Raw genomic sequence first — 26,173 nt, 5'->3', positions numbered from 1 at the left:
GTAAATATAAATGATTAGTTATATTTCTGATTCTTGGGTTGGAAATAAGGTTCATTATATTCCTAAAAACAAAAATAAAGTAAGAGAGGGCTATGGGTAAATAAAGGATGATCCGGGACGCCTGGGTGGCTCAGTTGGTTAAGCAGCTGCCTTCGGCTCAGGTCATGATCCCAGCGTCCTGGGATCGAGTCCCACATCAGGCTCCTTGCTCAGCAGGGAGCCTGCTTCTCCCTCTACTCTGCCTGCCATTCTGTCTGCCTGTGCTAGCTCTCTCCCTCTCTCTCTCTGATAAATAAATAAAATCTTAAAAAAAAATAAAATAAAGGATGATCCAAGAATTATGATTAATAAGTTATCCTATCTGAGCTTTAGTTAAAAAAAATAAGTCACAAAAGAACATACAGAGTGATCCTAACTTTTATTTAAAAAATATGAGCCACATTTGGTCTTTTTCCTCATTTCCTAAGCATCTGTCTTCTTGTTTGCCCTCTGTATTTTAGATCAGTTTCACTTTTAGTTACCTCTTGTGTAAAAAATCATCCCAGAATTTAGTAGCTTAAAACATTAAATATTTATTATTTCAGTTTCTGTGGATCAAGAATTTGGGAGCAGCTTAACTGTGTGGTTCTGGCTTACGAGGTTCCATCAGGATATCCCCAAAGGTTGCAATTATCCAAAGGCTTGACTGGGGCTGGAAGTTCCACCTCCAAGATGGTTCACTCATCATCTTAGCAGGAGGCCTTCGTTCCTCACCTCAGAAGCCTTCTCACAGCTTGCTTGAGTATCCTCATGACATCTAAGAGAGAGGCAAGACAGAAGCCACAAGACTTTTCATGACCTAGTTTCAGAAGTCACACACTGTCACTCTGGCCACATTGTATTCATTAGAAGTGACTTGTTGAGTTCACTCAAGGACAGAGATGCAGCTGCTAGAGGTTGGAAGTTGGGTAGGCAGGCACTGATGTAACAAGGCCTAAGGGGCTATGGCTGGAGCAGTGACAGCTCTGTCACACCTCCTGTTATTCAAAAACTCGTGAGATATTAATCTGTCATTCCAGTCAGAATTTTTTTTTTTACCTTTTCAGCATTGCTTTCTAAAGTTCGTGTCCTCTTCCCTCACCTTCCCACTAATGTCCAGATGCTCTTACCTAATTTATGTATTACTTTAATTTAATTATTTTAATTGCACATTCTCAGTATTTACTAGCATCCACAAGTCCACAAGTCAACCCTCCATCTGTCCTACACATTCTTTTAAACATTTTTCGCAGGTGGTCATTCAAGACCTGCTTCCATACCTCTGCTGAAAGGGCTCACTACCTAACTGCCACATGAGGTATTCTCTAAACGCTCTTAATCAAGAATGATTCTTTGTTCTAGAAACCTCTCATATCAAAGATAGCAAGCATATGAGATGTATCAATAGTTCTGTGACAATCTGTGTTAGCTTGAACCACCATGACAAAATATTGCAGAATAGGTGGGTTAAACAACAGAAATGTATTTTTTTCACAGTTCTGGAGGCTGGAGAGTCCAAGCTCAAGGTCCAGTAGGATTCAGTTTCTGTTGCAAAGTCTCTTGCTCTCTTGCAGACGGCCACCTTCTCCTTATGTTCTCATATGGCAGAGAGAGAAAAGAGTAAGCAAGCTCTCCTCTGGTGTCTCCTCTTGTAAGGACAATAACCCCATCATTAAGGGTCCTACTTTCATGACTTCATAAACACAATTACTTCCCAAAGGTCCCTTCTCCAAACATTATCATGTTAGGAGTTAGGGTCTCAACATATAGTCAATAACATAACCCATAGCATGATTCAGAACTTCTTTTTGTATTTGAGATAAGGTAAGAGATTTTTGCTCTTAGTCTTTTAGGGAGCTCATCTCTGATGGCTTGATAAGTACTTTTGGCCAGAAATGATCACAAAGTGATGTTTTTTTTTCTCCCATCTTTGCAACTCTGGGGTGATGGTATACCCTGGGTCAGTTTTTTCTTCTCTGTAAAACAGAGAAAGTAGGAAAATTTGTCATTACTGGATGCTGGCCCTGATTCTTCACCGTATGAGTAATGAGTCAGTACTATTTACCTAGGAGGCTTATAATGATTATTTCGCGTTTTAAATTCAATCCTGATTTTTCTGCAAGTGCAGCATTCAGATGAAAAGAAAGAACTCAGCTGTCTCTACAAACATATGGAGATCAATGATAAATGGACAGAGACTGCACAGTATATTTATTAACCAAGCTCTTATAAATCATAATTTTTCAACCATTTATTAAACTAATAGGATTGTTTTGGGAACATCAAAGAATTCTTTATTAGGTAAATAATCATGTTTATCCACTCAGTTATGGGGAAAAGCAAGTCATTCACACTGCATTTACTCTGCCTCATCAGATCTCATTTCCCTTAAATGTCAGCTGTTGATAATTTTTACCAAACAACCTGGTTTAAAAAAGTCCAAATTTTTATCAGGCTTCAGCTACCTTTTGGTCCTAGAAAAGCACTGCTGCTTGTTCCATTTTTTTCTTTCCCAGTGGGGTAAATTTCTCCATGAGGCCAAAATGGCTCTCCCACACTGAACTCAAATGTAGGTAGTTGGTGATACTGGCCAACTCTGTTTTTTTGTATTCATCTTATGTCAGTCTTTTCATTGTATGACCACCCAGGTACATCTCATCAGCCTGCTTTGATGATTAAGCCTGAGCTTACAATGCCCTTTGTTTTTATTCTTCTCCATCACACAATCAGCTGATATGGGCTCAGAGAGCACTGACTTTTTCCAGTGTTAATAGGAAGAAAATACAATTGGGAAGTTAAGTCAGTTACTTAACAAGGAAAATGTTTGTCATGTTTGTCACTTTGATTTATAGTATCAATGTCCTGAAAAACTATTTTTATAAATAAGAATTTTATAAATAAAAATGTATTTTAGCCATATTTACAATGTACCAGGGGAGTTAGAAATTCCATTTATTTAGTAAATAGTTATTGATTGCTGTAAGGCCAGTCATTAAGCATAGTGGGAAATATGAAGATTTATTGATTTATTCAAATACATTTACTGAGCATCAGTTATGTACCAGACCCTGGTTGAGATACTGGGGATATAGAGGTGAACAAGAAATAAGATTCTCGATCTTAGGGAGCTGCTATTTCAGTGGGAATAGAAAGATGATAAGTAAGTAGTAAATAAAAATGATCATCAAGTAACAGCAAATGTTATAAAGAAAATTTAACAGAATAATATAAAAATGACTGTAGCAGTGAGAGAAGCAGGCATTTAGATGGAATAGTCAATGAAAGCATCCGGAAAGTGACATTTGATCTAATATAGATGATGAGTAGAGTAGGCACATTCCTTTTCCTGGAAGAATTTACAATCAAGAAAGACTCTAACACTGCATTCAATTTAGTGCAAAACCCCAAGCAGTTGTCCATGAGTTTTATGTTAGAAATGGCTTAACATCACACAACTCAAAGAATAAAATAAATACCTATGGGTCCATACTGATATAAATAAATTATTGAACAAACAAATGCAAAAGAATAGATTAAACCTTCTTACAGAAGAATATCAAATAATACATATAGATATTCTTTTCTACAGAAGGGAGAGCATAATTCATCCCCTTTTTTGTGTGGTCTGGACCTTGTGACTTGCTTCCAAGGGGTGGTGGGTGGTGGGGGGGTGAAAATTTTACAGTAGAAAAGCCTGAAAAACACCACCTTATTGGAGTGATCAAGGTGAACATTACCAGGGAAAGAGTTACATGGATATCATGGACCCTTTGATACGATGTGACAAGGAAGGCATTTTAACCTCCAAACCTACAACTACAATTTAACCATGAGAAAACAGGAAAAGCCCCAAAACAAAGTTCCTGACCAGTTCTCTTCAAAACTGTCAAGATCATAAAAAATAATGATAATAAGAGGAATGTCTGCATCATTAAAATGGTGATATAGGTCATACCTGATTTCTGTACCTGTCACAAAAAGACCAATTAGCAACTATCCATAAGCAAGAAAGCATTGCAAAAATCCCAAACCAGGAATAAGGCTGAAGAACCCCTGGACCACAGAGACCAACAAGGACGTCATTAGAAGGGTAAGATGATCAGCTTCACTCTGGAGGCCTCACCCCTCCTCCAGGCCAGCATAGATACCACAATGAGCCTATGGTTTCTCCAGCAGGGAAAAGAAGACCCAAGGTGGATGACCAGCTTCCTCAGTATGGAAAGACTGGAGATGCACTCAGGTCTCATCTTACAGAGATCACTGGAGGATTCTACTGGGCAGAATCCAGTGACCCCTCCAGTGACCACTGGGGATCACTGAAGGTCGGGGGAAGAGTTGGGCATTATAGCAACCAGCTCTCAAGTCTTTATAGATTTCCAGTAGTGCCAGAGTAGAGATCTTAGCCAGTCACTCTGCCCATCTGAAGAGCCAAGCCAGTGTGGTCCTGTGTGGTAAGGGAGCTCAGCTGGCTGTCCTACTTGACTATAGTTTCCAGCCAGTGGGCCATGGCAGCCATGGAACTTATTCTAGGTCTCACTCAGGCAGAGAAGCAAGTTCAAAGCCTCACATAACTGCTGAACATATCTTCCAGTCCCATAACAGAGAACCCATCAACTGTGGAGTTTATCCTAAAGCTTGCCTGGGCAAGGAGTCAAGCCAGCAGCCACGCCAAACTGATAATCATAGTCTCTGGCTCTGCCTAACCATGGAGCCTGAACAATGAGTCTGGACAGCCTCGAAGCCCAATCTATGATACCACCAATCCATGGAGCCCAGCCTACAGCCCTGCCAAACAGAGGAGCCCAGCTGTCCAACCATGGAGCACCATCTCAAGCCCCCATTTAACTGCAAGGTATAGCTGGAGGCCTCATCCAACCAGAGAAGCGAACAATATTATCTAACAGCAGAATAGAGCCAATGACCTACCTGATTATGGAACACAGCTTGTGAATGTGTCAAATTTGAGGGCACATCCTGTGGCTCCACCTGATTGCAGAGAACAGCCTGCAGTCCCATCCAATTGTAAAGCCCTGTCTGCATCCCTGCATGAACATAGAGTCCAGCCAGCAGCACCATCTGCTTGGGGAGCACAACCTGAAGCCACCCAACCAAGAGTGGCTTCAGAGCCCAACTAGTGGCTTCCCTGACCTTAGAGCAGTCAGCAGCATCCCCTTCCTCCCCTACCACTTCAGAGCACAGGCAATGGTGTAGCCATACTAGAGACACTGATGGCAAATTCCATATGACTGTGGAAACCACCAGCTGACCTGTTCAGTGCCCCAAGCTGAGCTGCATGGTGAAGATCCTTCCCTGTTGCAATGAATCTGCAAAGTCTGGAAGAGATTGCTTACTCAGATGCATAGATACCAATGCAAAAATATAAGGATCAGGAAGAATCAGTTAAACATGACACAGTCAAAGGGAACTAATAAAACTCTCATAATTGACCATAAAGAAATGGAAATCTGTGAATTGTCTGACAAATAATTCAGAATAATCTTTTTAACGAAGTTTCGTGAACTACAAAACATGCAGGTAGAACACTAGACTAAGTTAGGAAAACAATGCATATACAAAATGGGTTCAAAAAGAAATAGAAACCATAAAAAATGCAAACAGAAATCCCAGAATGGAAGAATTCAATAGGGAGTATCAACAGCTAACTTGACCAAGCATCCAGCAGAAGAATACACATTCTTCTTAAGCACACATAGAAATTTCTATGATATATTATGTTAGGACACAAACAAGTCACAACAAAGTCGAGAAGATGGAAAGTATATCAAGTATCTTTTCCAACCACAGTGGTATAAAAACAGTAATCAATAATAAGAGGAAAGGTGGAAAATTCACAAATAATGGAAATTAGCAAACTTGAAAACAACCAGTGAATCAAAGAAGAAAACAAAAATTAAAAAGTATCCTGAGGCAAAAGAGAATGGAAACACAACCTACCAAATGTATGGAATATAGCAAAAGCAGTTCTAAGAAAGAAGTTTATGGTTATAAATGAATACATCAAGAAAAAAGAAATATCTTAAATACACAATCTAACATTATACCTCTAGGATATAGAAAAAGAACAAACTAAACCCAGAGTTAGCAGGAAAAAAATGAATAATAAAGATTGAGCAGAAATAATTAAAATAGATAATAGGGAAACAGTAGAAATGAAACAAAACTAAGAATTGGTTCTTTGAAAAGATAAATAAAGTCGATGGACTTTTAGCTTTTTTAAGAGAAAGATAACTCACATAAATCAAACTTTAAATAAACAAGGAGACATTACAAATGATACCACAGAAATACCAAGGATCAGGAGAGACTCCTATGAAAATTATATGCTAACAAATTGAACAGCCTAGAAGAAGTGAATAAATTTCTAGGAACATACAAACAGCCAGGACTGAATCATGAAGAAATAAAAAATCTGAACAGACCAATGATAGGTAAGGGGACTGCATCAGTAATAAAAACATCTCCTAAGAAAGAAAACCTCGAGAACAGATGGTTTCACTGGTGAATATTACCAGTATTTAAAGAAGAATGTCAATCCTTTCCAAATTCTTTCAAAAAATTAAAGCAAAGGGAATACTTCCATCTCATTTTACAAAGCCAGAACGACCCTAAAACCAAAGCTCAATAAAAAGCTAACTAAAAGAAAACTATAGTCAATATTCTTGATAATATAGATGTGAAAATTCCCAAAAAATGGTAGCAAGCTAAATTCAACATCACATTAAAAGGATCACATACCAAGATCAAATGGAATTCACCCCAGGAAGGCAAGGATGGTTCAACATATGCAAATCAGTAAATACTACACTAATAGAATAAAATATAAAAATGATATGATCATCTCAATAGATGCCAAAAGAGCACTCAACAAAATCCAACATTCTTTCATGATAAAAATGCTCAACAAATTAGGTATAGAAGGAACATAATAAAGGCCATATATGAAAAGTCCACAGTTAACATCATGCTCAATGGTGAAAGGTTGAAAGTTTTTTCTTTTGATCAGTAACAAGATGAGGGTACACACTGTCACCACTCCCATTCAATGTAGTACTGAAAATCCTATCCAGAACAATCAGGCCATAAAAAGGAATAAAAGGCATCCAAATTGGAAATGAAGAAATTATCTGTTTGTAGATATATTATATATTGAAAACCCTTATGTGTAATATGTCTAAATAACTGACAATAAGTTGTTTTGATTATAATGTAAGGGCCTGACAATCTAATTTGCAAGGTATTTATTTCAAAGATATTCTTTTCAAATAAACATATTACCAGTTACACAACCAGATAAAGAGAGAGGCTGCCCCACCTGTGAAGTCCCCTTTTAGAAAGCCCTGAGTAACCTAGATAATTGACCACCTCAGTGACCCTGCTTTTTTCTTCCCACATTTCAATTCCTGCTCTTATGTTTTAAATTTGTGAATAGTCAACCCATGAAGTCCTAGGCACTTCACCCTTCTCAATAAAGGCAGAACCCCAAATCCACATTCTCCCTTCTCCCTCCCTTTCCTTCCCTGTACTTCCCTCTTTCTCTACCTTCCTGCCTACACACTCACTGTGTGACCCTGGGCATGCTATGTACTCTCAAGAACTCGTGAGTAATAAAGCTTGTTATTTCAAAGTTCCCTGATGGTTTTTGTTGAGTTGTGTCTTGAAAGCATAGTAAAAACCAAAAGGGCCAGCCCAGCCACAACATAGAGTATATGATAAATATCTGCCAAGGCTTTTATGGACCTAGTTGAGTGCCCCAGTCATTCTTCACTGATCGCATCAGGATCGATCGGCTGAGACTGACACAAAATTGCACCCAAAAGGAACCCAATAGTACTTATAAACAAATGCAATAAAGTTTCAAGATACAAAGTCAACATATAAAAGTAAGCTACATTTCTATACCCTAGCAATGAACTATCTTAAAGTGAAATAAAGAAAACAGTCCCATTCATCATAGCTTCAAAAATAATAAAATACAAAGGAATAAATGTAACCAAGGAAGTGAAAGATATATATACTGAAAGCTATAAGACATTCATTAAAGAAGTTGAAGAAGACACACATAAATGGAAAGATATCCCATGTTCATGGATAAGAAGAATTAATATTGTTAAAATGTCCACACTACCCAAAGCTATATATGCATTCAATGTAATTCCCATGAAAATTCAAATGGCATTTTTTACAAAAATAGAAAAAACAAACTTAAAATTTGTTTAGAACACCAAAGGCCCTGAATAGCCAAAGCAATCTTGAGAAAGAACAAAGCTAGAGAATCACACTTTCTGATTTCAAATTGTATTACAAGGCTATAGTAATCAAAACAGTATTGTATGGGCATAAAAACTGACACATAGACCAATGGATCAGAACTGAGAGTCCAAAAATAAATCTATGCTTATCTGGTCAACCAATATTGATAAGAGAGCCAAGAATATTCAATGGGGGAAGAATAGTTTCTTTATAAGTCATGTTGGGATATTCATATTCAAAAGAATGAATTGAAACCTCTGTCTTAAAGCCCTCTTCTATGTCCTAATAAAGAAATCAAATAAAGGAAAAAGAGCATGGAGCTGGCAAAGGTCTCTTTACTGCCATAGTGTAGAGGTGATACGTATCTCCTTTTCTTACAATCTATTGCCAAGAGCTAGTTATTTGGCCATCCCAAAACCCAAGATGACAGGAAATGAATTGTAACAGTATATCCAGCAAGAAGTAGAGAATATACATATTGATGAGTCCTAGCAATCTGTCATAGTTTTTGTTTTTTCCTTAAACAGGTTGTGAGTGTTTTGCATAGATGGGGTCTCTTCAACTAAAAGCTCCTTGAGAGCAAGGATTGTCTTCTTTAAATCTGCTATAGGGACTAATACGATAACCATTGTCAAAGATGGCTCCCAATGTTCTCTATTTTCTGTACTTATAATCTTGTGTAATTCATTCCCATTTTGAATAGGCCTAACTTGTATAAACAATAGGATATTGGGAAAAGAATAGGGTGTGACTTCTGTGCCTGTGGCTAGGCTATAAAAATCACTGTGGCTTCTGCCTTTTTCTCTTTTGGATCAGAGGCTTAGGGAAAACCCAGCAATCATGTTGTGAGGACACACAAGCAACCCTATGAAGAGATCCATCTGGCAAGAAATCAGGGTACCCTGTTAACAACCAGCACTAAATTGCCAATACTAGAAATGCATCTTTCTTCCATCCTCAGTCAAGCTTTTGATGTCAGCACTTTAGGTTGTCAAATTTTTTCCTATAAGATTCACATCCATTCACTCATTCATCAAAACCTTTCATTTGTTCCTCAAAAGACGTTGCTTTCTTTTGTAATTGCCTTAAGACTTCACCCAAGAAGATGGTGAATTGGATTCTTCTCACATGTCAGCTCCCATTGGTTGATAGTGGTTGTTCATGTTGTCTCCAGGCCTCTGAGGTTATGTCCAAGGATGAAGGCCACCCTATCAATGAACTATCTTAAAGTGAACTATACCCTATCAATGAACTATCTTAAAGTGAAATAAAGAAAACAATCCCATTCATCATAGCTTCAAAAATAATAAAATTATTATTCATCAGTAGTACATGCTAGAGAAATGGAAACAGAAGTAGGTAGTTCATGAACTACGTATTTGCCAGCTATGCCTAAGTATTCTGACTCTTGTTTTTTCAAGTCTAACATTATCAGTTTGGATCCCATAGACTAGTAAGTACCATTTGGCCTAGACAAGGGCTCCAGAGCTTCAGGCCTGACGAATGGCATAAGGAGAAATCTGAAGCCAGATGCTTTTTGGTCATAAGTTAGTCAATTAAACTGGTTTTACTTACTGTTAATTTCTTTGTTGTCTAAAATGTGTCTTATGCTATTTGTGGTGCAGATTGGTTGCTGAGAATCACGTGGTCTGTGGCTTTTGTGAAGATCCCACTCCTCAGCTCTAACTTCATATTCTTTTGATTAGATTTTTCTAGCACCAGAATCGAGGGCAAAAGGAGTTGTTAAGTAACTACTGGAATTTGAAAGAAACATGAAAAGCATTCTATCCTATCAGGGTTCATTTATATTCTGAGCAGAGTCTGGTGGCCATGTTCACTAAATGCATAAATTTTCAGGTACTTGTAAAATGCCAGGGTCATAAATCTTTTTAAAAAACAAAGCTTATTTATTTTCCTTGAAAATAAAGTGGTTTTTTTCCCCCTATGGAAAATAGAGAAAATCTCAAAGAAGAAAATAAATTTAAAACAAAAAATCCATCCATGATCCCACCTATCAGAGACAACCAATGTTTTGCTGTTACATAAGTCAGAAAACACATATAATTAGTATAATGTCATATATATAATCTCATTCTGATTTCTTCAGTTATGGCATAAGAAAAGAATTCCTGCATGATTACTAACTCTTTGCAAGCCTCACTTAAAATTGTTTTCTATTTTATTATATTCCTTTATCAAAATGTACTGATGCATTTTCCTAAAATTAAGTTATTTTCATGGAGGGAAGGGAGGTGCTAAGTTGCTATAAATCTTTCAATGAGCAAAGACAGTACTATTTCAGAGTGAGATTATTCATTGACTCTTGGAGTCCTACACCTGCAAGGCTGCCTTCAGTGAATGGATTAGAATGCTTTTATTTCGTGGAAGAGGAATGGAGGCACTGTTTTTTGACTTGTGTATGCTTCCCCAGCCCTCCAACAGTAGAACCACATTTATAGCCCCAAGCTTCTAGCAATTACACAGACACCAAGAGAAGAAAGTACTTTTCATTGGTTAGGTGAAGGTTTCTACCCCTTTCCGAAAGTAGATTGTCCTTATGAAAACTTTTTTTTTTTTAAGATTTTATTTATTTATTTGACAGAGAGAGAATGTACAAGCAAGGGGAACAGCAGGCAGAGGGAGAGGGAGAAGCAGACTCCCTGCTGAGTAAGGAACCCCAGGCAGGGCTTGATCTTAGGACCCTGGGATCATGACCTGAACTGAAATCTACTTAACCAGCTGAGCCATTCAGGTGCCCTCCTATGAAACCTTTTGTAAGCTGAAATGGAATAAGGCAAAATGTATCCCACCGCCCCCAGCCCCCACTTTCTGGAAGTCTATGTTAATTGGCTTTGCTTTTTTTTTTTTTTTTTACTTTAGTACAGTAACAGTTTTTTTCGTAAAAGCAAAAATTCTTTGGGGATTTTTTTACATTACGTTTTTATTTAAATTCCAGTTAGTTAACATACAGTGTGATAGTAGTTTCAGGTGTAGAATCTGGTGACTGAGCACTTCCATACAACACTCACAGCTCATCACAAGGGGGTAGGAGTCTTCACCAACGGCTCAGCTAGGGAGGTGAGCCAATCTAGTAAGCATATGTGGAATCCTAAGACTATTTACCTGAGCAAAATATTTCTATCACCACCACAGAGCACATCTCACCTGCCCATATTAGGATGGTAGATCAAGGGCTTGAGGTTAACTCAACTTCAAGACACGATTAGCAAGTGAATTGCAACCTTGTCCGTGGGCAAGACTTGATTAGAACAAAGCTTTGTTCCATCATCTGCATTGTCCAGCTCTCCTCAACCCTTTTAGCTTCAGTGGGAATTGACTCTGATGTTGTAGTTCCTCATGTGTTTGACTGAAACATATACTACCAGACACTCTTTTGTAAAAAGAGAACAGACCATTTGCATGTCTGGGGACTTCTGAATTCTCTGCGTATATACAATAATAGTGAGGGGCACCCCTCATTCAGCCAGCTTTCTTGGCTTCCTCATGTGTCCTGTAAGTGTGGACTCTTCTCACTGTTCTTTGAAATACCCTTTTGGACCAGAAATGGCTATGTTTAGAGAGAAGAAAGGAGCACTAACTGATGTCCAGGATATTAGTGATAAAGCTATTTGGGATCTTTGGTGATGGACAGGAATGTACAGCCTTTCCTGCCATTCCTATTGCTATTGTGTTGTACATTTCTGAGGTTCCCTGTTACATGCCTATTAAAAATGATAAAGTTGGCATGGTTGGGGGTAGAGTGGAGCGAAGGTAGCACTGTAGCTAACACCCTACAAATTTCCTCTTTATATAAATCCTAGCAAGGTCAAGGAGGTGGTACTGGAAGAATGAATGGGCATTCTGTGAAGTGAATACCCCCCATTATTGAATTCTTTTTATCCTTTAATAAATGTTATAAAGCCAGCCAGTGTTTTAAGCTCTAAGGATTCTGCAGTGAACAGAAAAGAACAGCTCCTGCTTTCAGAGGGGAAACACTCTTGGTGTCGCGTTCTTAATGTTGGAGGGTAGCGGTGGGGCAGGGTTCTTTGAATAAGCTTACCCCACTAACTTGTTCCATTTTCCAGTCGCTCAGACCAAATCTTCTGTATCTGCTTTGACCTGCACACTATCCCTTCTTTCATGCTCTACCTCCAAACTGTCAGAAGGTTCTGTTGACTCTATTGAAATCTAACCAGAACCTGACCATCTGACTACTTTGTCCCTATTGCTACCTTCCTGGTTAAAAATCACCATTATTGCAATAATGACATCATCTCCTACTACCTCTGTCTTTGCTCACTCACTCCAGCATACTAGCCCAATTTAGGGCTTTCATACTGGCTTCTTTCCTCTTCCTGAAATACTTCTTCACTAGGCACACACTTGGCTGGTTTGTTCACTTCCTTTAAATCATTGTTCAAAACTTCTCAGTGACACTTATCTGAACTACTCTGTTGCATGTTGTAAACAGAATCCCTACCAAGAACTCTTTATTTCTCTTAGTCTTCTCTACTTTTTCTTTAGTGCATAAACTCTTCCCTTTCTAACATAATAAACTTGATGATGTATTGTATTTATTTTTTTATATTCTGCTTCCTCTTACTGAGGTAAGATCCAGCAGGGTGGGGGGGGTCTTTGTCCACTTTGTTTACTGATGTTTCTCAGGTGATCAGACCAGTGCTTGGTGATAAAGAATTATTTCCTATATCTAGAAGTCCATAAATACCTTGAAACTGATTGCAAAATGTCTGTATGTAATTTTCCAGAAAGCAGTATCATACCTTTTATTAGATAATCAAAAAGAATTGTGACCAAACTGGTTCTAAAACCACTCTATTTTACTTATCTGTAATGTGGTTGATTTGGGGATTTCTTGGAAATAATTTAATTAGGAAAAAATGTGAACTTGTAACAATGTGTCTTATTAGATACTTTCTTGCCTCATGTACTGGCGTGCCTACAAATCTTCCTTGTGAAGACCAGTTCTAGAAGATGAGAGAGAGGGAGGGAAAGAGTGTGCACACAAAATGTGCTGGGAGTGTCTTTCGTAGCAAAAAATCTAGAGCATGAATGATAATGATTCTGGTAACTAATAATGCTATGTTAATAACAATGCTAATACTCATAATTATTGCATGCAGAACTTTTCATCTGAAAGTCTCCAGGTGCTTTATAAACATTAATTAGTGACATTTCACAACACTATGTTGAGACAAGTAAGGATTATTATACCTATTTTATATCTTTAGATAAAAGAGTTTCTAAAGGTCGTATAACAAGATAAGAATAGAAACTAAGTGATACTTGGAAACCCCCTCCCCCAATTCCTGTTCAGCTACTGGTGCCTATGGGGTTTGAGTCCTCCTCTTTTTAGAATTGGTTCATGGCCATGGGATCTGTACTAACGGAACGTTGAAGGCGTCGTAACACAGAGGAATGCAGGGTCCTATGGTGGCCTCAGAGGATTTGCTGGAACTCAATGATGGGTCTTTTGTTTTGTTTTTATCTTAAAAGAACTTTTCAAAATAGATAATATTCCCTTTGCCTTTCTTTTCCCATCATTGTCTCTCCTTTTGTGGAGTTGACCTGTTTTTCATTATTTGGCCCCAATCTGTTTATTGCCTCTCCAGCCTCATCTGGAGCACATGTGTTCCAGTCTCAGCTGTCAATGCCACTAATAACTGTGGGAGCCCAGGCAAGTCCTTGAGCCTCCTGAACCCCACTTTCTTCATCCATAAAGGAGCATGCTGGCTTTAGCATCTCTATGTTTCCTTTAACAATAAAAGTTCATAGTGCAATCCAGGGAACTCCTCTGAGAGAATTTCTTGAGGACAGTGTTCATATTGGAGGTATAAGAAAGCAAAAAGTTACTGCAGGGATGCTTGGCCAATCTAGAAGAGAGTACTCGAAATGTCTTGTTACTAAAAATTGTCCGAAACACATTTTGTGTCCATTTTCATTCACTTCTGAGACGCCTCTTAATGATGATCCCAAGCTCTGAGTTTCTCCTGGACAGGTTAGAGAAGACCAGGTTGGTCCCTTGTTCCTCTTTGGGGGGCTTTGAGAAAAGAGTACCTGTTCATGGGAAAGGCTCTCTGACTTACACCTCACCCTCTTCTGTTTCTGCTTTCTTAGGAACCTCCCTGTCGCTCCTGGGGAGTGTCGGTCCACATCTTAATCACTTTGTGTGTAATCTCATTAGAGATAATCCCATTTGCCAGCGTTGGTATCTTTCCTTCCAGCTGAGGCTGGGATTTCTAGCATTTGCTTTGGAAACCCAATCCAGCTAGAGTTCGAAATAGGGCAGTCTTAGCTGAAGTCTTCCTCTGACTTTTGGTATCAGCATTGGAATGTAGGAGGTGATTCTTTAAATCTTCCACACTAAATTTTTATGAGCCTTAGCAATAGGCAGAAAGGGCATATTTTTTTTTAAATGTTGGTTTTGTGGGTTTTTTTTTTTTTTTTTTATTTTAAATGAAAGAAATATTTTGTTCACTTACCAAGAAAAATCTAAGAATCTTTAATGAATGAATCTAGTAATTATGTCCTCTTCTGATAACTCTGTTTTTTTTGTGGGACTAGAAGTACTTAAACAAAAGGACAAACATAAAACACACACACACACACACACATACACACACAAGATCTTCCTTTTTTTTTTTCCCTCAGTTTGGACACTTGCCTTATGGTGATTCTCATCAGACAGTTCTGAGGTGGTAAAATTCCAAATAATTCAAGAACCGCATTTCTTTCAAGGCAGCCCAGGACTGAGTCCATGTGAAGCTGGACGATGTGAGCAGGAGTCCGTTGTTGCAGGAAATTCCAATCCATATGGCTCCCGGTTTGTCATAACATACATTGCATTAAACGTGTGAAACAACTCTTATGGAAATCCCATCTCTCTCTGCCGCTCCCCTTCCCCAATATGCAGCCAATCCAAATCCTCATATTCTTAAAGTGGGGCGAGTGGGGGAGAACAGCAGTCATTCTCATTTGATGGTTTGAAAAAAGAAAAGATGTCGGTACCACTCACTGACTGGCTAATGAATAATCAGATTTCACAGCGTGAGCGCTGGGGTGGTAATTTGGTTGCACGCCATGCTCCCAACCCATGGAATAGTGCTTCATTAATGTGAAGACCTGTATAATCAAACAATTAGCAGTCTCTCTGCAATGAAAGCAGCTTTTCATCAGCATATATACTTCATCGAAAGATGAGTCCCAAATCAGTGGATCTGACAGCAACTAGTCTTCCAGTAACTCAGCAACAGGAACATGGAGGGTAATGTAGGTGTTTTCCACCTGTTCCTTTAGCTAAGGATCCTACAGCAACCTGTGTTTTAGCATCACTGAATGGTAGCAAACATTTGCCGGGAATATGAAATTAGGAGAGTATCTTCTAATCTTATTTATATAATCTCCTATGTTACAGCTTCTGTGTTTTTCCTCACTTTCTACTTACAATGGTTAAGAACCTCAGAAAGATACTTTGAATTATCATGGGGAAAGAGGAACTCTGATCCTTCTCTTATTTTGCTGATTTACATGAATGTTTTGTGCCATCTTCATTCTGATAGAGCTGATTAGCCTCTTTGGTGACTTTCTGTCTGGAGCCATGGAGAGAGGGTGCTGTTTTATGGCGGGCTCTCTCATTTGTGTTGTTGACTAATTCACATCAGTGGATACCCAACAGGGCTGTTCACAGAAGCAGGAGGCAGAGACCTTGGGTTCCTGGTGCCCTATGGATAAGTCTCTTTCTATATCCTAAACAAGCCCGGAATTTATTGGGTTGCTTTCAACATACTGCTCAATGCAAGGAGATGAGAAGTACTAACTCAAGACTTTTTTTTTTTTTTTAAGGTAAAATGTAAATTACCAACAAACTTCAGTGAATTTGCAACAGCTTTTTTGGCTCTTCTAAATCAGGGACAGCAAACTTTCTCTGCAAAAGGCCAAATAGTAAATATTTAGGCTTTGCAGGCCAAGAGGAAAAACAGAATTACGTAGGGACTTATATAACAATTAATTGAAAACCATTCTTAGCTCATAGGTCTTACCAAAACAGACTGTGTGCTGAATTTGGCTAGCAAACCAGTTTCCCATACCTGGTCTAAATCACAGGCTTTGCAAAATCTTTCTTGTCATTGAGCAAGGCAATAGCCTTTGGATATGTTCATTTCCTTACATATATTGTTGTTGTTTTATTGGGGATAATGAAAATTTTGTGAATATTATGTGTTTGTGCAACATAAATATTTAGTAATAGTAAACATAAATGAATGGAATGGCTAGGATTTGTTGCGGGGAGAGGTAAAAATGAATAAACCTAAAATACTTTCTTAGTATCTTTCCATTGACTGGGATTGGTAATGAACCAAGACATAGAGTTTTCATACAGATGAATTCCTGTTCAACTGATGGATCATGGCTCTGACCAGGTCAAAGTTTTATGTCTGAATTCTGGATAGGTATGGTGCTTTCACACAAGGGTAAAACACTGTTTCATGGCCATAGTCTGTATCTTTCCTCAAGTCAACACTCAGAAAAGCTGACTGTTCGTAGAAGTATGGTTGAACCAAGGACAACTAGCACCAATCTTGAAAGGAGCATGCTCTTTGTGAGTAAAATCTCAGATCAGATTCTAGATTTGAGTATTAAAACTATTCTTTGCAAACACAATTACCAGCAGGTTGAAGCAAGCATTCTCCAAGGGCAAGCTATCTATGAGCTCCAGGTGGATTATCTAGTGGAATATCATTCTCCAAAGGGTGCTGGTGAAGTCTGATATGGCTATTGATTGAGATTTCTAGTGACATCCTGTTGCACATTGTTTTCTACCATGTTCTGTTCTATATTTTTTATTAAAAACTTGCATGAGGACAAAGAAGGTATTCTTATCAAGGCTGCAGATAATGAAAAGCCTAGAGAGCTCACAAATTCATGGATAACAATGAGTTACTCAGCAACACCTCTACCATTTACAAACACCATGAGTAAATTCAACAAAATACAATTTAGCTGTGGTAAATGTCCAATTTGTTATTTGAATTAAAAACAACTATAACTAATTATGCAAGTCCGGGATGGGAAAGTCCTTAGAAAGGCACAAATGGAAACCAGTTTTCAGTAGTTTTAATGAGCCCACAGGGTGGTTGTTTAACAATAACTATGATTACGTTTACAAAATTCAATTAAGCGAATTCACTGAGAGTGCCAGATTCTACTCTGTTCCATTCATGGTGTATTTAGATGACGTGTTTAAAAAGAAGAAGAAGAAGAAGAAGAAGAAGAAGAAGAAGAAGAAGAAGAAGAAGAAGAAGAAGAAGAAGATAGTTTGATAAAGATCCTACTGCCCAGTCGGGAAAGCAAAATTAAGTTGGAAAAGGACTGTTGAAAACACTGTCTAACATCCTCTCAGATGTTAGAGTTCTACCACAGACCCACTGAACCAAAATGCCTGAGAAGGTGATTCTGATAAGAATTCTGTTAAGAAACCAGATTAGGGAAGCCCCGATCATTAGTGAAAGAAAAATACATTGAAGCAGATGAAATAATTAGTTAAAAAGTTATATCCGATTCAGTATGTTTCAGTAATGATTTCACTTTTTTTCCATTTGTTTTGGAATCTTAATGCTAGACCATGGCTTCTTTATTCAGGGACCAAGAATGTATGGTTTAGAATTCTTCTGTGTGTGGGCCAACTACCTGCTGGTTGATGGACTCAGATTACACCCCCGATTCTAGCTACTTTCAATAGAGAAAGACATAGGAATTATTGAGTCTAAGATTTGGATGCATCACCAATGTAAACCTATCACATTCTCCTAGGAGAAGAGTTCAAAGTTATTTTTTTCCCACTGATAGCTAATCAGCAGTAACACAGGAAGGAAAGTACATATAGGGAGACTCAGTGCTGAAGGGCTTTACCATTCTATTTTATGAGTATGTGCAACCATATCCCATATATACTATAGCTAAATGACCAGATTAATGTCTTCTACGGAAATTCCCTTTGAACAGTCACCCAAGCTCAAAATCTAAGGCTTCTTTCTTTTACTTGCTCCTTACATCTAGATATTTACAATTTCTGATTGATTCTACCTCCAAAGGGTATTTCTAATCCATCCATGACCCCTCTGTTCTCATTGTTTTCCCCCTGGTAAAAATCTAGTGGATTGTTAAGTTAGCCCTCCACCTTCTAATTCCTCACCTCATCTTCCCAAGGCTGTGTGGTTCATTTTCTTAAAACAAGGCTCTGGTCCTGTTGCTGTATCAAAAACCTATGAGATGAAGTCTGAGCACCTAAACCTGCCCTGAAAGATGCCTCAAGGTCTGGTTCCAAACTTTTGTTCATTAACTCATTCAAAAATAATTTATTGAGCACTACTTTTGCCCAGGCATCAAGGTAGCAAAGTTGAAAAAGCAATTTTACATCTTCTTATGTGGATCTCATATTCTTGCTCTAATTCCTTGGCCAACGCAAGGTCTCTCCTACCTCCCAGTTGTTGAACATTGAATACCATCCAACCATGAAGTCTACAGTCCTTTCCAAAGCATTCCCTGATCTATTCTTCTTTGAACCCTACAGTCCAATGTTTATGGCAATTATCCCTTTTTAGTAGTTTGGATATTCAACCATATCTTATCTGCTGGGATACAATGTTCATTAGGCATTGAAAGTAAGCCTTGTTTATCTCCACTGCCCCTAGAATGGTGGCCAATAGCTAGGACATACTTTACATGTATTTGTTGAAAGAAGAAAAAAGGCAACAAAAGCAAAAATAATCAAATGAGAGACTACAATGAACTAAAAGACTTCTGCATAGCAAAATAAATGATCAACAAAATGAAAAGTCAAACTATGGAGCAGGAGAAAGTACTTACAAATCCTATATCTGATAAGGGCTTAATACTCAAAATATGTAAGGATATATGGCTCGATATAAAAAACCCCACATAATTTAATTTAAAACGGGCAAAGGACTTGAACAGACATTTGTTCCAAAGAAGATATATATAATACCAGGAACAGGTACATAAAAAGTTAGGTAAACATCACTAATCACCTAAAAATGCAAAAACCACAATGAGACATCATCTTACACTTGTTAGAATGGCTATTACAGAAAAGACAAATGATAACAAGTGTTGGTGAGGATGTGGAGAAAGGGAAGCCCTTGTGCCCTATTCTTGGGAATGCAAACTGCAGCCACTCTGGGAAGCAGTACGGAAATTCCTCAAAAAATTAAAAATAGAGCTACTCTATGATTCTGCAATCTCACTTCTGGGCATATATATGAAGGCAACGAAATCACTGTCTTGAAGAGCTATCTGCACACCCATGTTCATGTCAGCCGTATTTACAATAACCAAGACCTGGAAACAACCTCACTGTCCATTGATGGATGGATAAAGATGAATATGGATATGAAATGGAGTATTGTTTTCCTAAAAAAAAAAAAAAAAGAAGGAAATCTTGTCATTTGCAACAATGTGGATCAAGCTCAAGGGACAGTTGCTAAGTTAATTAAGTCAGACAATGGTAAATATGGTATGATGTTATTTACATGTGGAATCTTAAAAAACCAAACTCATAGAAACGGAAAGGCAAAGAATAGATGGACAGCTGCTGAGGCAGGCAGCGGCAAGGGTGACGGAGGAATGGAGGAAATGGGTGAAGGTGGTGAAATGGACAAACCTCCACTGATGAGATGAGTAAGTTCTGGGCATTTGATGCGCAGGACGGTGACTGTAGTTAACCAGACGGCATTGTATCCTTGAATGTCATGCTAAGAGAAGAGATCTTGAAAATTCTCACACCACACACACACACACAAACACATGCACACACACATGCACACACAAATAGTACCCATGAGAAATGATGGATGTGTTAACTAACCTTATGTGGTAATAATTTCGCAATATGTATGTATATCAAATCATCACACCAGACACCTTCAACTTACACGATGTTATATGTAAATTCCATCTCAATAAAGCTGGAAAAAAATAAAAATAACTTGCTTGATACCAAAATACAGGAAAAAAAAAAAGAGGGTATTTGTTCAAATAAAGAATGTTCCAATTGGGTTAAGGGCAAGAGCTTTTGATTTATGACCTATGGCAACAGTGAAAAGAAAGAAAGCATGTGAGCCCTTACTTATGTAAATAAAGGTATGCCAGAGTTGCTGGTTGAGGCCACATCATAACTGAAATGTCACTCTCCTCCTAGACACAGCTAGCTCCTGTGTTGCCAGTGGTCACTTTCTAAAGGGCTGGATGTTGACCCTCAGTAGGTTTCTGTTCCCTGCACGTTAGGGTCAGCAGCAGGTGAATGTGGGACAGTTCAAATTTCAGTTGACCGCTGAGGTCCTTCGTTTTCCAGTCCAGGACAAAAGCTATTGGAAGGCATCAGACTTGACTTTTCGGGGATACAGAACGGGTTACGCTGGACTCCGGCAAACCACCTAAAACGGACATTGAATGTTTCTGTTCTTTAAACACCTTTCTTCTCAGGCTCCTGCCTTCTGTAAGTTGAAGGTGTCTGGTGTGATGGTTTGATATACATACATATTGCGAAATTATTACCACATAAGGTTAGTTAACACATCCATCATTTCTCATGGGTACTACTTGTGTGTGCATGTGTGTGTGTGTGTGTGTGGTGTGAGAATTTTCAAGATCTCTTCTCTTAGCATGACATTCAAGGATACAATGCCGTCTGGTTAGGAAGGAAAGAGCAGAAGGAAAGGAAAGGTTAGGAGGGAAAATCTATGTTTTCCTTCCCCAAATTCCTGCTCACTCTTCATCCAAAAGAGTTAGCTGGCTCTTTGTTTCTCTCTTTACATGCTGTGCTTTTTCCTTCTTCCTACAAAGTAGAGGTGGAAACTCAGTTACTTTGCCGTCAATAACACTTTCTTCCCCAAGTACAAGGTATAGAAGACAGGACTGGATTCTGGAAAACACTAAATGTTCCTAGGATGAGGGGCTGGCTGGTCCTTTTGACCCCATGATTTCAAGCCAAGTATAGGACCCAGTAGTGGGTTGTCCAATTTTGACATAGTCGTGTTGTTAGTCATTTCTAGTTTCTAGTTTAAAGGTGCAAATAATGCACCTTAGAAAAAATCATTAAAAAATTCTGAAGGTTTTTGCAACACTTAAAAAAATATATTCTTTTTTTGATCCAAGGGCAAAGGGGAACAGAGAGCCCATTGCACATGTGAAGGAGGTAGGTGTGGGCATAACCACACACAGCCAGGACTCCTGGAAATGTAGGAATCTTCTTGAAATACAGGATTGTTTATTTTTCTTCTGACTGCCTTCATTAGGGGCAGCAAAGGAGGAACATTTATTAGCTGCCAGCATGCCTATGAAAAGCAAAAGCCACCTCTCCTCCTGTCTCTCTCTGTGCATCTCTTCTGCTCTGCATTCCCTACCCCCCCACTCCAGACTGGGAAACTGGGAAACTGAACCTAGATGTCCCATGGGACTGACTGGGTTAAACTCAGGCACCCCTAAGCCAGGGATAGTATTCCAATATCTTTCTCCCTCCTGGACTCTTAGCTCCTGGAAGATTATACCCACTCTTAGAGAGCTTGATCATTGCCCGTGATGGACCTTACTCCTTAGGCTGTGGCCTGAGAAGCACCCCAGCCACAGGGACTGTGTTTCAGAGGTGCTGAGAGAGAGGCCACCAGAAGCACAAGCACAGAGGTTTCTGGTTTCCCTCATCCCTTGCAGGTGCCTCACCTCTAGTCACTCACTCAGTCCCTGGGGAGAAGCAGGGCTTTTCTTCCTCTCCGGCTAGCAATCCCCACCACACCACAGCGAGGTGGCCTATACGCAGAAACCAGGAAGAGGAGAGTGAGGGAGCTGTCCACACCCTATGCCCACCGCAAGTCTGATCCCTGTCCTCACTGTGCCCACGTTAAAAATACTCCTCTGTGTTGTGGGGATGTACCACAAAGCTGAAAAATGAACAGAGACTCTAACATTGGGACCCCTGCTCTTTCAGCAGAAGGGGCACTTCAGAGCTCAAGGGTAGTGATTGGTGGACCCTAAAAAAGCCGATTGCAAACAGGAAGCAGAGTAAAGAAGAAACCAAGGCCCACTGTATGGTTTTGGAAGAGTGCCGCAGAAAATTCAATGCTTCAAGGCAGCACAGGCTCTGCAGTGTTATTAGCATCACTAGCCCGCACAATAATGGTGCCTCAAGATGCCTTAGTGAGACCAGCCACACCCTCATGTGGACACTGACCCAGAGTCCACCTGGAGCAGCAGAGAATACACGAGAAGATCAAGCATGAGAAAAAGGAGAAGGGGCCATGGCTTCCCCTTTTGAGATTCACACATGAAAATCAGGTTCCACTTACATCCAGAAACCACTGTCAGGGCAATAATATTTAAACTTATTTTTAAAAGCTCTTTTCAAATGTAGTTCTTCTAAAAATCATTGAGAGACAATTTATAGATTAGAAATCTAAGCCTTTATTTAATATCAATCTGCCAGGCTTGAAACATACCAAACCTCTCTAAACTAGATGGTTTTATGTTGACATATCCGTGAATATAATTCTACAATGTATGAATTTAAGAAAACAATGGGTTTAGATAGCTTCAGTGTATCACTGGAGGGAAATGCATTATTATTCATTTATAGTTGATAAATATTAAAACCTATAAAAAAGTTAAAGTCAGTCTTTTATCATAAAACCCACCATTTCCTTTCTCTGCTCTTCTCCCCCAAAATAAAACCTAGTGAAGCTTCATTTTTAAAAAAATTTTATAACTAAAGGAATTTTTTTTTTTTTTGCAAAAAACTTGGGTTTAATAAATCATGGCCATGAGCTAACCCACATTTGAATCTAGAAAATGCGCTTGGCATTATCCTTCTCTGTTCACATATATTTGAAGTAAATTACATCAAATTGTATTTGAAATACCAAACTGGCATTAATGGAAGCTTTTTTTGCTCCAGGCACCATTTTAAAATAGATGAGCATAAAAATGCAGTCTGCATCATTAAGTTTATATGAAACTAGTGAGAATAAAAATCACCATGTAAGTTCTAATAAGATGTGTTTTTCATTCCAGTTTAATAACCCAAGACTATATTCATCTTCCAGTATAATAAATACACCGAGAGGAATGTATTCTTTTGTGAGCTTAACATGTTGAGGTTCCTCTTTTTTTTTTTTTTTCCCTCCAAGAAGATAGAGTTTTCTGGGAAGCTGGGTGAAGAAAATTCTTTAATATGGCAGTGCAGAGTATTATTATCATAAATAATTAATGTGCACAGCAGAAGAAAGCCGAGCTTCATTAATAATTCTTATTTTTAGTTGGCATAAGCTAGAGGTGCTGTATCTTCTTTCATCCTATCTATGTCAATTTTCTTGATTTTAATTTAATAGATGTTAAAAATTTTAAAGGTACAGTGTATTATGCAGCGGGGTTTTGTTTTTGACTAAATAATGTCCTATCACTAATTCTTACCTGCCAGGATATTTTTAGACATGGGGAAAAAAGGAAGGAGGGAACAGACGTCGGGACGGGGCGAGGTAGAGTGTGCATCAATGTCACTGCCTTTCATCTCCCGTTTCCCTCTGGGACCAGTTAAGATGCTCCTTTGATTAGAAACCTCAGGAAATATTAAGAAGCTCTGCCATGAATTTCAGCTCATCAAACCCGCCTGTTTACTTTTCAAATCCAGGGCTGATCCACCTTCCACATCCTGAAAACACAGGTTCTCCCTGACACAGCCTTGCATTTGTGATCAACTACATCACTTGTCAAAACCTCCAAACCTTTGATCACGGGCATTTGTAATTTATTAATTCAGCATCAGAGCAGGAAAGCAGCTAAGTGTTTCTGATTAGCACCACGGAAGAAATAAAGAGTCTGCGACCCAGGGCAGCGAGGTTGTGCTTTATGAGGAAGAACAAGGAGCATCCACGACATTCCAACTTAGGGGGACGGATACCAGCCTGAGCAAGTGTGAAAAGAACCAGTCAATGTTCTTTCACGGGAGAAATAAGGCCCGGAATTGCAACCAACCTCAGGGAGGAAATAATTCTGACACAGAAGAACCTGAGTCCTGGGTCTAGGCATTTTTGCAGCCTTCTCTGCAGAACACCGGGGCTGAGTGAGGTTCTTCTTTGCAGCCGCCTGGAGCTCGTTCCCTAGCTGGCCTTCCCCTCGCCGGCATCGAGTAGCTTTTTGCACAGTTCAGCTAAGGTGAGGATGGAAATCCAAGCACCGCTTACAATAGGATATGGGATACTTCTGTCCCTGGTCTCTTGTGTCAGGATAATTCAAGTGCTGGGTTTAATACCATTTGCCTGGGTATGGACTGCGGGTCCTGGAAGTCACCGCCGATGCATGGTGAGCACAGCAAGCCCCATGCTGCCTTCAGATCCCTGCAGTCACACCTGGCACAGGGCCTCCTCCTTGGAGCTGCGCCATAAGATGCAAAAATTACCTGGGGTTGAACAAGGTCCTCTTCCTGCTTCTGGGCTGGGTTTCCCATTCTCTAATTAACCGCACGTTGTGGCATCAGGGATCCCAGGTGGCTAACCCTCTCCAAGTTCACTGTTGCCAGCTGGTAGGCCTGAGTAATTAGAAAGATGCCTTGTGTTTATTGAGCACCTACTAAGTGCCAAGCATCATGCTGCTTAACACAGGGCATCTATCTATAATCCTCACTGTGAACCTTTGAGGGGTAAGTCAATGTTATTAAGAAAATCAAATTGCTTCATCTGTAAAATGGACAAAAGTCCATTTTGTCTAAAAAAGTCAGTCACATGTGGGGGTTTATGGTCAGGCTCAGAGAAGAAGCCAGATCTATTTGGAGCTACATATCCATATCTGTATCTTTCTTTCTGTACATCAATCCTATAATCATATAAATGTATAGGTATGCCTCCATCTATCCATCTAGCATGTATGAGAACGAATTTGTGGTTCACATCACTGGACTTTAACTTTTTGTTCGTTCATTATTAGCTGAATGTTAAGTGTTTGAATCTGCTCAGCTATTTTTCTTATCACGTGGCATTCACGGGACCACCTTTTTGCCATGACTTGGTGTGCTCTCTGAGTATACAAGCTTATCTTCACATCTTCAAGTAGGAGATGAGTACTTCAAGAAAAATGAATCTGGTGCCAAAAATACGTATCATACCATGAATTTCAAATGTACCATCCACACCGCCTGCCGAGCCCAGCCTCACGACCCCCCACCCCTGCCCTGGCCCTGCGGTGGCGGGAGGTAGGACCGCTTACCTGCCAGTGTGGGACCTGCTTTAATCTAGGCTCCAGGTCAGGGGAGCCTCCTGGGCTCAGCAGCCAGAGGTTTGGTGGGGGCGGAGAGCACGCAGCCTGTTTGAGCTCAGCCTCTGCTGTTGGGCAACAGGCTAGCTCTTCTAAACCTGGCTGCCTCTCTTTGACCTCTCAGACTCTGAACCTTATCAGTAATCTCCGTGTCCTTGCAGGTGTTTCGACACACACAGTGCCGGGACGGGACATGTTCTGACCTTTCTTCCCCCCCCCCCCCCCCCCATTCCACCTGTTGGGCCATATCACTGTTACTCTCTTTGCACTTCTTCCAGGTGGGTCTGCTGTTTGCCCTCTGATTTCTGCTGACCCAGTTTCCTGAGCTAGGCTACGCATTCACCAAGAGCAGGGGATAGCTCTCGTCTTGTTCAATGCTCAGACCTAGACAGCCTTCAGTAAAAATGTGTTTATATGAATAAATACAGATTGAATAAAGATTGCACTGTGCAAGATATCCATCCCTCCAGGCTAGCTGATCTCCTGCTCCCCATCCCTGCCTCACCCACCTGGGGTTATTACTGCCTGGACCCTTGAGCAATGCCAATTAGAA

The 26,173-nt window shown here is 39.4% G+C and overlaps 1 long non-coding RNA gene across 1 annotated transcript; it reads right to left on the bottom strand.

Moving 5' to 3' along the window:
• Positions 1–580: 580 nt before the first annotated feature.
• On the bottom strand, positions 581–25,668 carry LOC132017134 (uncharacterized). Its single transcript, XR_009404175.1, has 3 exons — positions 25,573–25,668; positions 24,770–24,898; positions 581–796 (listed from the first exon to the last, which is right to left on the bottom strand). It is a non-coding gene; the product is annotated as an uncharacterized LOC132017134 (long non-coding RNA).
• Positions 25,669–26,173: the final 505 nt, after the last annotated feature.

The sequence above is a fragment of the Mustela nigripes genome, chromosome 5, assembly GCF_022355385.1.
Source record: "Mustela nigripes isolate SB6536 chromosome 5, MUSNIG.SB6536, whole genome shotgun sequence".
Lineage (NCBI taxonomy): Eukaryota > Metazoa > Chordata > Mammalia > Carnivora > Mustelidae > Mustela > Mustela nigripes.
This window is presented reverse-complemented; position numbering and strand designations above follow the sequence as displayed.